Source organism: Euprymna scolopes, chromosome 35 (genome assembly GCF_053919585.1).
Source record: "Euprymna scolopes isolate OS-2025 chromosome 35, ASM5391958v1, whole genome shotgun sequence".
NCBI lineage: Eukaryota > Metazoa > Mollusca > Cephalopoda > Sepiida > Sepiolidae > Euprymna > Euprymna scolopes.
This window is the reverse complement of record NC_136516.1, coordinates 67,599,856-67,613,804: the sequence shown is the minus strand read 5'-3', so window position 1 is coordinate 67,613,804 and position 13,949 is coordinate 67,599,856. Positions and strand designations below refer to the sequence as shown.

Genomic DNA, 13,949 nt, shown 5'->3' with positions numbered 1-13,949 from the left:
TCCAGTTTTTTTAATTTTTTATTTATAGTAACCTGATCGAAAAGAAAATGCTGTAAAAGTTTTACTGAAAAGTGTGACGTCACAGCCAGTTAAGTTTGCAAACGCGCGCTGATTGATTGGCAGTCTATTCTAGTCTGGCTGTATATCATAGAAACATGGAAATAAATAGATTTTGTTAAAAAAGTTTAAGTTTCATAAAGTGACAAAAAGTTTCAACCGGAATTACTCATATACAACACCGGTTGAATAAGTTAATTTCTCTCTGTCTTTCCGTCTGCTTCCTCCTTCTCCGAGAAACAGGGGAAATCCAAGTAAGTTCTGCTTTGGTTTCGAGTATTTAAAGATTAATCGAAAAAATAAAAAGTTTTCTTTTTTTCTGATATTTCTTACAAGATTGTGTGAAGTCTAATTTGTATGTTATTTTTAGATAAAAATTGTTTGATCGGGCGATTTTTTCTTTTTAAGGAACACAACTTTACTTTCACTTTTCAAGTTTTTCCTAGATTTTAATATTTTTTTATTTTGAATTACAAAACATCAATTAGTTTTGAAGTTGACCATTTTAATAAATCTTGGACGAATTTCAATATTAATTTTCAAAAGTTTAATTACTTAAATAAATTCTATGAACTTTTATCGATTTGAACTCAATTATATCATAGAGTCCATTGAAAAATCTGCTTTCAAACACTCTCGCAAAACAATAGCGTGCGTGCGAATTTGTAAATATTTTTAAAGAGATAAACTACGTTGAGTGCGATAATAAAAATTACCCCCAAATAATAAGAAGAACAACCAAGTAGTTTAGTATTTATAATCGGTAGTCATTTTTTTCTTTTTTAATATCAATTTAACGTAAAATGATCTCCAGTCTCCGGGCCACTCCAGCTTTTGAGAGCATTTGACATTTTTTTTTTATTATTACTAGCCCGAAGTTTGAGTGGCAAGGGAGTGAAATCAAAGTACTCCCCTCCCTGCAAGAAAAACACACATAATTTACCCCCCCGCAAATGATTAACTGTAGGCACCGCCAAAAATGGCCGCAAAATCAAGTTGTTGTTGTTTTTGTGGAAAAAAAAACTATTTAGAGGGTAAAGTAGATTACCCGGTGATAGCGTAAGCTCCGAGGGGTTGCAAAGGATGCCCTAAGCGACCCCCCCCTACTGGGTCGAGTAACAAGTTTTGTAGTACGGCGAGCAGCGAGTAACTAATTTGTGCCAACCGTTCACCAGTAAGTCGTTAACAGAACTGGCGCTAGTCAGAGACACAATTCTTTTATAACAGAAGAATAGTGCCTCCCCCTACTCCTCCAAGTCTATAAGAGACTCGTTCTCTCAACCACTCAGATTAGAATTCCGCCCTCGAGGCCGGCGCCACCAAGTAAGCAATCTCCTTTTTTTATTTTCATTTTCTCACACACTCCCGACAAAAACGAGAAAAAAAAAACAAAAGGTAGAAGAGAGAAAAGAAAAAGAAAAAGTTACATAAAAATGACAGACCACCAAAATACTTAATCAAAAAACAACTGTTAGTACAATATAGCAGTAGTCGATCAGTCCAGATATCAATCAAGCAGGCAGCAGGCTAGGTCTACCCCGTCGTTTTTTAAGGGGCGCACATTCTGGGCAATACCACTTTTGCCTGTTGGGAGGTTCTGAGTCGATACCGACACATCGGAAATGGTACCAATCGTCGCACGAGTCACACCCGATCATATTCTGATTCTGCTGCGGAGAGCTGCACAGGGGACACAACCAGACCTGCTCTTCAACACTAGGGGGTGAATCCAACGTCTCCCCTCCCTCCGCAACAGGAGGTCCTTCAGGAGTCCTAGAAAGCTCTAAGGGGTACAGATGTTTCAGGGAATGTACTTCCTCCAAGCCCTCCCCTTTTTGTACACGTGCTGCTCTAACGACACCATCATGGCCTGGAATCAGTTCAGTAATAGTTCCTAAGACCCAAAACGGTCTGGGTTTCAAAGGACTCTTAATCAGCACAACATCATCCTTCTGGAGGCGGGTTCTTGTACTGAGTCGGGATCGACCAGGAATCTTCCTTCCCAGCTCTAGCAGGTACTCCTCATACCATAGTTTGTGGAAATCTGTCAGACATTGGTCCCTAAGTTCCAAGGTTTGAATTAGCCTCTCCCTGCTGGGAGGCAACAAGGTTGTTCTATCCTCTCTATCCAGTCGTATCAATAGCCCGGGGCTCTGATTGGGCTTAAGGAACATATTAGGGGTAATTGGAGTAGCATTTTTGTCGGCTGACACCTGGTAAGTAAGAGGCCGGTTATTAACAGACCTCTGAATATCCGATAACACTGTCAGAAGGGTAAAGTAATCCAATCTACCCCTGCCAAGAATCTTAAATAGGCAATTCTTCATGGTCTTGATACATCGCTCCCATGTTCCTCCATACCAAGGAGAGAACAAGGGAATGGTTTTAAGTTTTAACTTACAAGGACCGTATTTTCTTTGATAGTCCGTAAAAAGAGAGAGACGATCGAAAATCTTTCCACTTCCTATAAACGTTTTCGCGTTGTCACTATAAAGGGTTTCGGGAACGCCATATCTGTTAGTAAATCGAACCAGTGCCTGGAAGAAAGAGGGTACGCTCATGTTGGGAACTACTTCAATGTGTATTGCTCTGATATTCAAACAAGTGAACAGGAGCAAGTACATTTTCGTATCTCGTTTCCCGTCACTCACCCAAAGATGGCCAGTAAAATCAATCCCAGTGTGTTGATAGGGGACTCTGAAATCGGTACGGTGCGACGGCAGGGCAGCAGCAGCAGCATTCGGCGTCACTGGCGTTGAATTATAACGTTTACATCTGGCACAAACAGCCAGTACCTTATTCACAGCTTGTCGACCCTGCGGGACCCAATAACCGCTTCGCCTCAACTCCGCTAGAGTTGACCCAGTTCCAAGGTGGCAACACCTTTCATGACAATCTAAAATGATGAGTCTGGTAACAGGATGATGTTTCCCTATCAGAATGGGGTTTTTAACTTCATAACCAAAGTGGGAAGATTGGTTGATTCTTCCCCTAGATCGAATCAAACCGTCAGGGTCCAGAAAAAGATCCAGAGCACGAACCCTAACTGGCATGGGTTTACCACTCGGCTCCTTTAGGTACTCCACTTCCACGGGAAATTCTTGCCGTTGCACTGTCTTCATAAGGTAGATCGCTGCCTTAGAGTTGTAGTCCCATTGTCGATTAAATCGGATGGCTAGGAACTTAAACACCAAGGCAGTAACAGTCAGTAAACCAGAGAATGAGGAAAACCTCTGAAAAGGTATGGCCGAAGTGTACTCTTGATCATGGATCAAGGAACAATTTGCTGAACTGCGGGTCATTCGCTGGCATATCTCACTCAAACAGGGCATATCCTGTCCTGGCCATTGAGATATTCCTTCGCATAGCCAGGAAGGGCCTGAACACCAAAATTCCATCTTGGATTGGAACTTTCTCAATGTTAATCCTCTTGTTAACAAATCCGCCGGGTTGAGTGTACTATCAACATATCTGAAGAGAGTCTTCAAGCCATAGCGAGACTCCAACTCCACTTTCATCTGCAGAATGTCTTTAAGTCTATTTTTTGCAAAAACATTTTTGCTAGCCATGTTTTGAGATAAAATCCAGGACAAGACCACCTGTGCATCCGTGGCTATACACAAATTCTCGGGAACAAATCCTTCACAATTGTCCAGGATTGTGGGGAGACACTTGAAGGCGAGGAAAACGGCCATTAGTTCCAACACAGGCAAAGTCTTGTCCTTCATAGGTGCCACCTTAGCTTTCGCAAATAATAAGGATGACCGACCATTTTGTACGATATACACGGCAAACCCATATGCTTCCTTGGACGCGTCGCAAAACAGGTACATATCTCCAGGTAGCCCTGCCATAAGCGCCTTGCGCAAAAAACGGAAATCACTCAACCCTGAAAGGTCCCTGGCTAGCTCTCTCCAATCGCTCAAGATCGCTGGCTGGAGTGGATCATCCCAACCTGCACCATTCTTCCACATGGACCTGATTAGCACTCTACTGCGGATAGTAACCGGGAGACATAGGGACAACGGATCGAAGACCTTAGCTGACTCTGAAAGAACACCTCTCTTAGTTGTCACGTCAGGATTGCACTTTACCGGAGCGACATACAACTCCTCCGAATGTGGGGAGTATCGGTAGCCCAGTACTCTCTCCCACTCCTCTTCATGGATACTTAGAGTACCATCCTCCTTCATCCTATTGCGGAGCGCCTGACTGTTTGAGTTGCATGACTGGATAATAAAGCCCCCTTCCAGCAAACGCTCTCTAACAAGGGAATACAATGTAGTAAGCTCACTCGCGTCTGCCACGGATGCCACAAGGTTATCCACATAAAACCGGTCCTCCATCATTCTGCGGCAAGCATCTTGAGGGTATTTTGCCGCATGTAATTTTAAGATGCACCCCAACACAAATGGGCTGGAAGTAAACCCGAATATCAAGGTGGTATAGCGGAAACAGCGCAAACAATTTCCTTGTTTAAGAAAAAAGCAAAACCGGTTCCTATCCGCCTCCAGCTTAAGCCGAATCATTAGGAAGGCTCGGCGAATGTCTGCTAGTAGCACATAATTGTTGGCTCTAAAGGCCAGCAACAACCTTAAGATGTCCCCTGTTAAGTTAACGCCAGAATATGCTGCTTCGTTCAGCGATAATCCATCTCCTGTCTTCAAACTACAGTTGAACACTGGTCTTATCCTGGTAGTTGCCGTAGGGTCCGACTTGAAAACTGGTCTATGTGGTATCCACACATATTTGTCGAACTCCTGAGGGGAGACAAAAATCTCTTCAATTATACCGTCCTCCTGTTGCTGACGAAACACCTCCAAATATTCATCATATATTTTTCTTTTAGTCAAGTTTGCTGCTACCCGGTCTAAAACATGCAAGGAAGTTGCATGATTAGAGGGGACTCTGGCTAATCTATCGTGATGCCAGGGGAGCTCCACATAATAGCTTCCATCCCGAAGCTCTACCGTTTCCTCAAATCGCTTCATCTGAACTTTATCGTAATCAGAAAAGTCCTCCTGACTGGGAAGCCCCAGAGATTCCAACGTAAACATTTGTTCTAGTCCTCTTTGTACCATACTGTCAGGAAAGCACTCCGCCATGGGATCCAGGTATGTTGATTGTGTTTCAAGGACAAAACATAAATGTGATGAATCGACCTGGGGGGTATGTTCCATTACCGAATTAAACGAGAGGTGAGTAACCTCAGAGAGGGGCTTATCTTCCAAGAAAAAAGAGTCCACTGCTCCAAACGGGACCAATCCAGGCGGGGTTGCAAAGGCCCATCCATTCAAACACGGGATCAGCTTTAAGGAGTCCAGGTGTTCAATCAGGTCTAACCCAATTATTCCCTTGATCGGTATTAAATCCTTTCCGGTCTCAAACTGGCCGGCCAAAGCATATTTTGCATCCTGAAAGACACGCAATAGAGATTCCAGGTTGGCCACTCGAACCGACAAGTCCATACCATCGGCTACCAAGACAGGAGATGTCACTGTCCTTCCAGAACCCAAGTCAACTCCCAGGACTACCTCTGTGAACCCACGCTGACACTCACCTAGAAAGGTAGACAATCTCAGCTGACAATTGACACCAAGGGTTTCGATTGGGCACAAAGTTCTCAGTACATCTGCCGCCAGATATGTCCGCCCGCTACCCGTGTCCAGTAGGCAATTCACTGACACTGTCTTTGGTCCACAAGAGAATGTAACTGAGAGAATGGGTGGCAACGTGCGGGAATACCCGGTTGAAGTTGCATTGTTCACATCCACATGAAAAGAAGGAGTAATAGCGTTCCCCCTACCAAACTTTTGAGACGTATTCTGTCTTACTGTTGATGTAACTGCAGTGGAGACACCGCCCTTAATCTGCAATCTCTTTATTGCTTCTCCAGTTAGTCTCAATATGGAGGACAAAGGTGGCACCCGTCTATTTGTTAGCGCTATTATCTCGCCTTTCAGTTTGAGAGGAAATTTCCTAAACAGAATCTTAGCCATCAGTCTGGCTCCGCCAGAATCGTCCACAGAAAAGTCACACGAAAAGGAATTCCCCAGCTCTTCCAACAGCGATGCCGTCCTGGAAACGAAGTCCCCCAGCTCAAAAAGGGCTCCACCTTTCTTTGGTACATAGTCCAGAATATCCTGGAATATTTGGTCAATGATTTCATCCAGGTCCAGATACTCCCTCTTCAGTATAGCCATGGCTTGCTGGTAATTGGTGTCAGTGCAACTCAGGTGATTTACCAGCCTCAAGGCTCTGTCTGAGAGTGAACACTTCAAGAAGTTCAACCTCTCGGCATCATTGGCCATGCCGATCACGCAGTTCTCAAACCTAGTCAAGAAGTTTCTGAAACTCATGCGGTCGGACTCCATTTCCTGTCCGCTAAATGTAGGCCCTGTGATCTGTATACGTGGGGGTTTAACAATGAAGGAAGAACCTCTCCCGGTAGTTGCAGAAGCCCTTGAGAACTCAAAGGCAGATTCTGAGTAAGGGCTGGGCTCTGGCTGTCGGTATGCTTGATCCAAATCGCCCAAGTCTTCATAATAATCCTTTAGTTGAGGCAGCCAAGCACCCTCAATCTCGGCAGGTGTACTCTCATCAAAGGAGCCTAACTCCAGCTGTGTGATACAAGTCTCTAACTCGACAATGAATTGTTGAATCTCCGTCCTTAAGAATGAGTACGCCGATGGCCTAACTCCATCACGACACATCTTCAGTCGTCCCTGAATCTGCTGAGTCAATGACTCCCTTCTGCGTAGGAGCTGCTCTTTCGTGACGTTCATGATAGTAGTTAACCGACGAAAGAGTAAGCAGCAAATCCTTTGCAAGATGTGGAAAAAAAAACTATTTAGAGGGTAAAGTAGATTACCCGGTGATAGCGTAAGCTCCGAGGGGTTGCAAAGGATGCCCTAAGCGACCCCCCCCTACTGGGTCGAGTAACAAGTTTTGTAGTACGGCGAGCAGCGAGTAACTAATTTGTGCCAACCGTTCACCAGTAAGTCGTTAACAGAACTGGCGCTAGTCAGAGACACAATTCTTTTATAACAGAAGAATAGTGCCTCCCCCTACTCCTCCAAGTCTATAAGAGACTCGTTCTCTCAACCACTCAGATTAGAATTCCGCCCTCGAGGCCGGCGCCACCAAGTAAGCAATCTCCTTTTTTTATTTTCATTTTCTCACATTTTTTAAAACTAAATTACATTTATTAAAATCCATTATTTCTGAGTAACTTTTTTTTTTCTAGAAAGATAAAACCCTGAATTTTATCATATAGAAAACAGAATAATGTAAAACTTTTTCTACTATTTTTAATTAAATTTTAAATGTTAAATTTTCCCAAAAAGTTAACAAGTGACATCTTTTGTCTTGCACAAAAAAACGTACTTAAATATTTAAAAAAAAAAAGGTTTTTGAAATAATTAATTTATTTATTTATTGTCTAACTAAGATTTAGGATGATTTTCTAAGAGAATATGCAAAAATATTATAATATAAGTACCTGAATTTCAAATAATTCCACTTATTCATATAGGTAACTAGATATTTCGCGTCAATGTAGAGTCGAGATCGACTCTGTTTACCTTTGCGTTTTATAAGAAGAAAACTATGGAAGACCAAACAAGCCAAAAAAACTTATTTTTCAGTGACGAAAATTTCAATGTATTATTAAGCTGAGGCTGGCCAGTACCAGATGGGTGACCATTTGTATGAGTTTGGTTTGTAATGTGTATGTGTGTGGGGGCCAGGCTCCCCAAAATGGGGGGGGGCAATTTAAAGCAGAATAAAAAAAAATTATTTCAGCGCGTTTGGTCCACCGTAGTCGAAAGGCGGCAAACGTTTTCAAACGGGATCGAAAAAAATGATGCTATTTTTAACACAAAGGGCACAACATTTATTGAATTTTTTTTTTTTGTATCGATTATTCAAAGCATGCCCTGTTTAATAATGTTCATGCATTATTCGGCTCGCTAAAAAAAAATTGTTAATTTATTTATCAAAAATTTTAAAATGGCTTTTTTCGTATAAATATTAAAAAAAATTTTTTTTTGTTTTGCTTAACTTAAATTAATTATTTTACTTAAAATATTCACCGAATTTCACACTTCAAAACTCAAAAGCGGGATAATTAAACACAATCGAAGTTCTGATATTCAGACGTCAAAATAAGGTATGCAAACAATTTTTTTTTTTTTTTTTTTAAATCTATAAATCTCTCCCTTACAACAACACAATATGTTTTGTTCAGTTTCAGATGATTATTTTAAGCATATTTGTTCCCACTTCAAAACAAGGGGGGGTTTTGTAAGCAAAAAAAAAAAATATATATAAATATCGCTTATGAAAAATAAGTACACTGTTATAAAGTTCATTCTTCTCCTAATAATCGCTGAAAATTTCGTATTGATCGGATAATTACCTGATTTTTGGTAGATTTTTAAAAAGACGGTCCGTCAAAAAGTACTGACCTGCACCCCCAGTTTTGGCGGTGCCTAATTAACTGCCCTAAAATGCTAGAATAGCCCGGAAATGTCTCATTTATATGCGAAACTTATTTCCTCCTCTATATTCTAAAATAATTTTTTTTTTTCCACCAACTTTTTAAGATGATCAATATGCAATCGCCTAAAAAACGTAGAATCTAATTATTTTGTGGTGGGTGTAACTCTACAATAAATTTTTTTCCCCGACTAAAAAACATAAATTAGTTTTGGAAAATGACAATTTTAATAGATTTTTACTGAAGTTCAATATGGATATTTGTGAACTTTTAGAGATTTTGCGTCAATCTGACATTTTTTGCGAGACAACAGGGTTCGTTAAAAAAAATCTCATCTTTTCTTTCGCACAGATTTCTCTATTAGTAAAACAGAAAGAACAGTTGGATACATCCACTATGACTATGCAATTTCTACTGCTACGTACTTTGAAAACGGAGCTTTCATTGTGACATTGTGATATGAGATAAGAAGGAGAAAGAAGCAACCTTGGTAGAAGTTTCCCTGAGTGCTGAGTTAAAAAGAGCTGAGAGGGAAAAGATAACGAAATACCAAGGTCTTATGTACAACATGTAAAGAAATTGGAATCTTAGGAGGATCTCTATCATTCCAGTAATTATAGGAGCAACTAGACTCATGAAAAAGGACGTCAAAAACTACCTGACAAATATACCCGGTGAACCAAGTGCAAGAGTGATTCAAGCAATTGCACTTAAAGGGACAATAAAAATCTTAAAACTATCTCAAATGAATGTTTAGCATATGATAGGATGCCCCCATCCCTAGCTTGAACAAACCAATAAAAAACTATCAAATGAGATATTGTATGTGTGTTTTGCTCATACGCAACTTTGATAAGTATACACTGAATTATTTTTTTATTGACTAATAATCAATGACTATTAATCGTATATTGAAATAAAAAATAAGGAAAATTAATACGAATTAAAAAAAAATCCTATTAAAAAAGTTATAGGTCCTGGATATGACCTTAAACTATATCCAGTGGTGAGGCCCCAGCTTGCTTGCTTTGGGGAGTGTGGAACCACCCTTTAATTGCCATTGCTCCCAGGCTCACTCTGACCCGGAGTGGTAGTATCTGTTAGGGTCCCAACTATGGGTTAAATAGAAACCAACTTGAAAACAACAAATATATTCTATTAAAATCTTTGGATTTGGCATTAAATAACCTGAAAAGGGTTGATATGCTGTAAAAGAAAAACAACCCACCAAAAGAGTTATAAACTAAATTATATTTTGAACGAGCGGGGGAGGGGGGAGGACCCGGCGTTGCCCGAGTGTGGAGAGGTGTGTGTGTGCGTGTGTAAAATAACAATAGGAAGTCCAGATGGAGAGGAGAGGTGTTAAAAAAAAGTAGTAGCCGGAAGGAAGGATCAAAACAACCATAAGCAGACCGGGTGGAGAGAGGGGTAAAAAAATTAGGGGGGGGGGTACTCGGCGTTGCTCGGGTGTGTGTAGGTGGTTTAGTAAGAAACCCCAGGGGTGTGTGTGTGTGTGTGGCTGGAACCAAACAACAGTTGACAACCCATGTGAAGAGAGGTGTTAAAAAAAAAAAAAGTGGTAGTAGGCGGGCAGGAAGGCTCACAAAGTGAAACAAAATCTGATGTCTTATCAATGCTCCATGACACGGACCCACCCACCCCGGAAGTTTGGAATGTTAAAATTTAGCAAAGTCAATCTAACCAATACATGACTTGCAAAAAATGGCTTGCAAAAAATCGACCACTCTTTGTACAAAACTGGCCAGTTTAGGGTGAAGGAATTAATGTTTTTGGCTAAATTTTTCGATATTTGTCATCCGAGACTTCAAGCTTGGAAAGGATACAGATCTTGTTAGGATCCGTCACCTTTATCGAAACTTTTTATAAGACATACATACATACACACATACATTTAAACTGACAGGTGAGATTTATATAATAGACTAACTTGGGTGCCCGGGTGTTTGGAGGTTGTGCTGAACAAAAAAAAAAAACATAAATAAATATTGGTAGCAGGCAGGCAGGCTCAAATTCGTACTGCAAAGGAGGAGAAAAATGTGACATTTTTGTTGTTGTGCTCATCACCAAACCGGAAGTGACGAATATTTAAATAAAGGCTTGTCAATCCCATCGAGGGGATGACTTTTGAAAATATCAGCAAAAAAAGCAACCCCTCCCTGTAGTAAAGTGCTCAGTTGAGGGTGAAGGAATTAATCTTTTTAGACAATTTTTCGATATTTGTCATCTGAAGGGTCGAACTTCAAAACGATATCGATTTCATGAAAATCCGTCGACTGTTGAAAGTTTTAGGCAGACATACAAACATACATACATACATTTAAACAGACAGATGAGATTTATATTATAACTAGCGAGGGGTAGCCGGCGTTGCCCGGGTGCTTTTGGTTGTGTGTGAAAAAAAAGAGGTGGGTTTGAAAAAAAAAGGAAGCTTTTCCGACGCGCAGTTGGAAAATAGTGTGAAAAAACAAACAAACAGGTGCTCGGTTTTGATTGACGTGATGGCGATTTTGTACCGGACAGTTTTTAATGAGGTCAATTGAAAAACCCGCTCGCCCGTCTGATATGACGAAGTCGACACTGGCTCTGGGCCTGTGATATTTATTTGCTTCCCCACTGAGCAAATTAGGCACAAGGCCGTTTTTTTTAATGTGGCGATGGAGGGAAGGGGGGAGGGAAAGGGGGTACCAGCTCCCGAGAAGTGGGAAATGGAAGCTGGATTAGAAACTGTTGGTATGAAGGGTTGCCCCTTCAGTGACCAAGTTCAGATATGTGGGGTTACTCCCACATATGGTCTTTGCTAGTCATAGCTAGTCTTTGCTTGCAGCATCTGCCGGAACAGATACTACACTTTGATCTTGTCGCCCGGCCACCGAAGTGGCTCTGGGCCGGTGATATTTATTTGCTTCCCCACTGAGCAAATTAGGCACAAGGCCGTTTTTTAATGTGGAGATGGAGGGAAGGGGGGAGGGAAAGGGGGTACCAGCTCCCGAGAGGTGGGAAATGGGAGCTGGATTAGAAACTGTTGGTATGAAGGGTTACCCCTTCAGTGACCAAGTTCAGATATGTGGGGTTGGCCCCACATATGGTCTTTGCTAGTCATAGCTGGTCTTTGCTAGTCATAGCTTTGCAGCATCTGTCGGAACAGATACTACACCTTGATCCTGTCGCCCGGTCCCCGGAGGGATTTGGGCCGGTGATTAGAGTCGAGTTTCGCTTTTGTTTATACCGAAATGTAATGTCAAAAGTTTTAGGCAGACATACATACATACATTTAAACAGACAGGTGAGATCTATATTATAGACTAGCAGGGGTGCCTGGCGTTGTCTGGGTGTTTGGAGGTGTATGTGTTGAGGGGGTAGATCAAAACAACCCTGTTTAAAAAAAAAAGTGTTGGCCGGGTGTTTGGAGGTGTAAAAGAAAAAAAACAGTTTTGGTAGGAAGGTAAGCTTGAACCCGAAGCCTTGACGCAAAGGTGGAAAAGAAAGGGGGAAAAACCCTGACAGCTCACCAACTCGGCCACGAGGGCAGAGGAAGTGAAAACTATCTTAATTTAACGTTTATATGTGAAATTGACAGGTGTGAGAATTTAATAAGGTCAAACATCTCGCGACTTAAATTTGGTGCTGCAAGTCAGTTTCCCCTGCTAAATGAATAGCAATTGTCTGATATAACAGACATTCGTAACTCGTAGATATTATGATTTAGGCAGTATATAAAAAGTTTTAAGGAGTGACCCGACCGAGCGTGCCCCTCATAAAAGCCTTTGCTGGACATACACAAAAAGGGCACACAAACACACACACACACACACGCACACACACACACACGCACACACACACACACATTTTCGCTTTTATATATATAGATGACCTTTCTTTAATTTCACCACTCAGAAATATATCTCCACTGTAGTGGCTGATGTTTACACATTGGCATCCAAAATCAAAATGTGTAAACTCGTTTGTATACACATTATCTGTGCGTACATTATTCTGAATAAAAACAAATAATTAGATTTTGGACCAATCAGAAAACTTTCTGAATTTATTTGTAACTAGTGGGGTGCCTGGCATTGCCCGGGTGTTTATAGGTGTATGTTGAGAAAAAAAAAAAAGTAGGCAGGTAGGCTCAAACCCGACCCCTTGACGCGAAGGTGGAAAAGAAAGTATGAAAAAACCTGACATCTTACCACTCAGCCACGATGGGACAGGAACTAAAAAGCGTTCTAATTTAACGATTAAAAAGTTAAGTGAGAGATGCGTAAATTTAATGAGGTCAAACATCACGCAATGGGGAATGAAATCCTGCACTTAATTTTGACTGCGAGGCAGTTTTTTTGGTTTTGTTTCTCCAAGATGTTGGGAGGGAAAACCAGCTCCCCATAAATAGGTGAGTGTCCAAATGAATAGCAATTGTTTGATATGAGGGTTGTTTCAACACAGTAATCAAAGCTAATTACTTTCTGGATGTCCCTGGCATGAAGCCGGATAATTGGCATCACTGTCGTTAGTTTCCTTTTTTTATATGAAAACAACAAACTGACAAGAAGGCAGAATAATGAGAAATTTTAGCATGTAAAAGTCGTTCAAATAAAATATATTTACGACCTCCTTTCATAAATCGGACATATTATAATCTAGGGAGTATATAAAAAGTTCTAAGAAACAGTTACCCCCCCCCTCCGAGTGCCTCCCCCAAAGCCTTTGGTGGGCATACGAAAAAAAATGCACACACACGCACACACACAAACACACATTTTCGCTTTTATATTATAGATTATCTTTCTGAGAGCCACCTAAATTCTTTAACAGCCAGATTTTTCTTCAATAAACCAGTTGACCCAAGACCACAGATCGGTGTTGCTGGGCACCCCGCATCTCTACGATATTTCTCTGCAACATATCTCTCTCCACTTACACACAAACAAACATTAGCGGACAAACACAATGCATTGACTTATTATTGTCTGCCAATCTGTATAAACTTTATTGAAATATTTCCGACCTTTCACACTGAACTATTTTTCCAATATGATAAACAAAAAACATTGATCTTATAAACAACTTTCAATGAATTTTAATTTATTTAATTGAGCGGAGAAGTTTTGATTATGATTTCCTGACCCATATAATGTATGGCTCTTAAACTATAGATTCAGACAACTTTGATATCTCAACTAATGAATTCTTCCTTATTTTTACAAGAACTCTAAAAATATTCACGAACATTCTATGTTTTTCTTATTGCTGTAAACTTCCATTTTAAACATAAATGAAATATCTATTTTGTGTCATTGTTTTGTTTACCACATAACAATGTCTCTCGTATTCTCACATTTGATTATAAACCATGTAAAACCTTTTCAACTGA

General features: G+C 40.7%; 1 protein-coding gene across 1 annotated transcript in view; it reads left to right on the top strand.

Annotated features, from left to right (window-relative positions):
* Positions 1-212: 212 nt before the first annotated feature.
* LOC145259893 (uncharacterized) overlaps positions 213-13,949 on the top strand; it is an 86,548-nt gene continuing 72,811 nt past the window's right edge. Inside the window, exon 1 of the mRNA XM_080117790.1 lies at positions 213-311. The gene's annotated coding sequence lies outside the window, so the exon portion shown is untranslated. The remainder of the gene's footprint in view (positions 312-13,949) is intronic.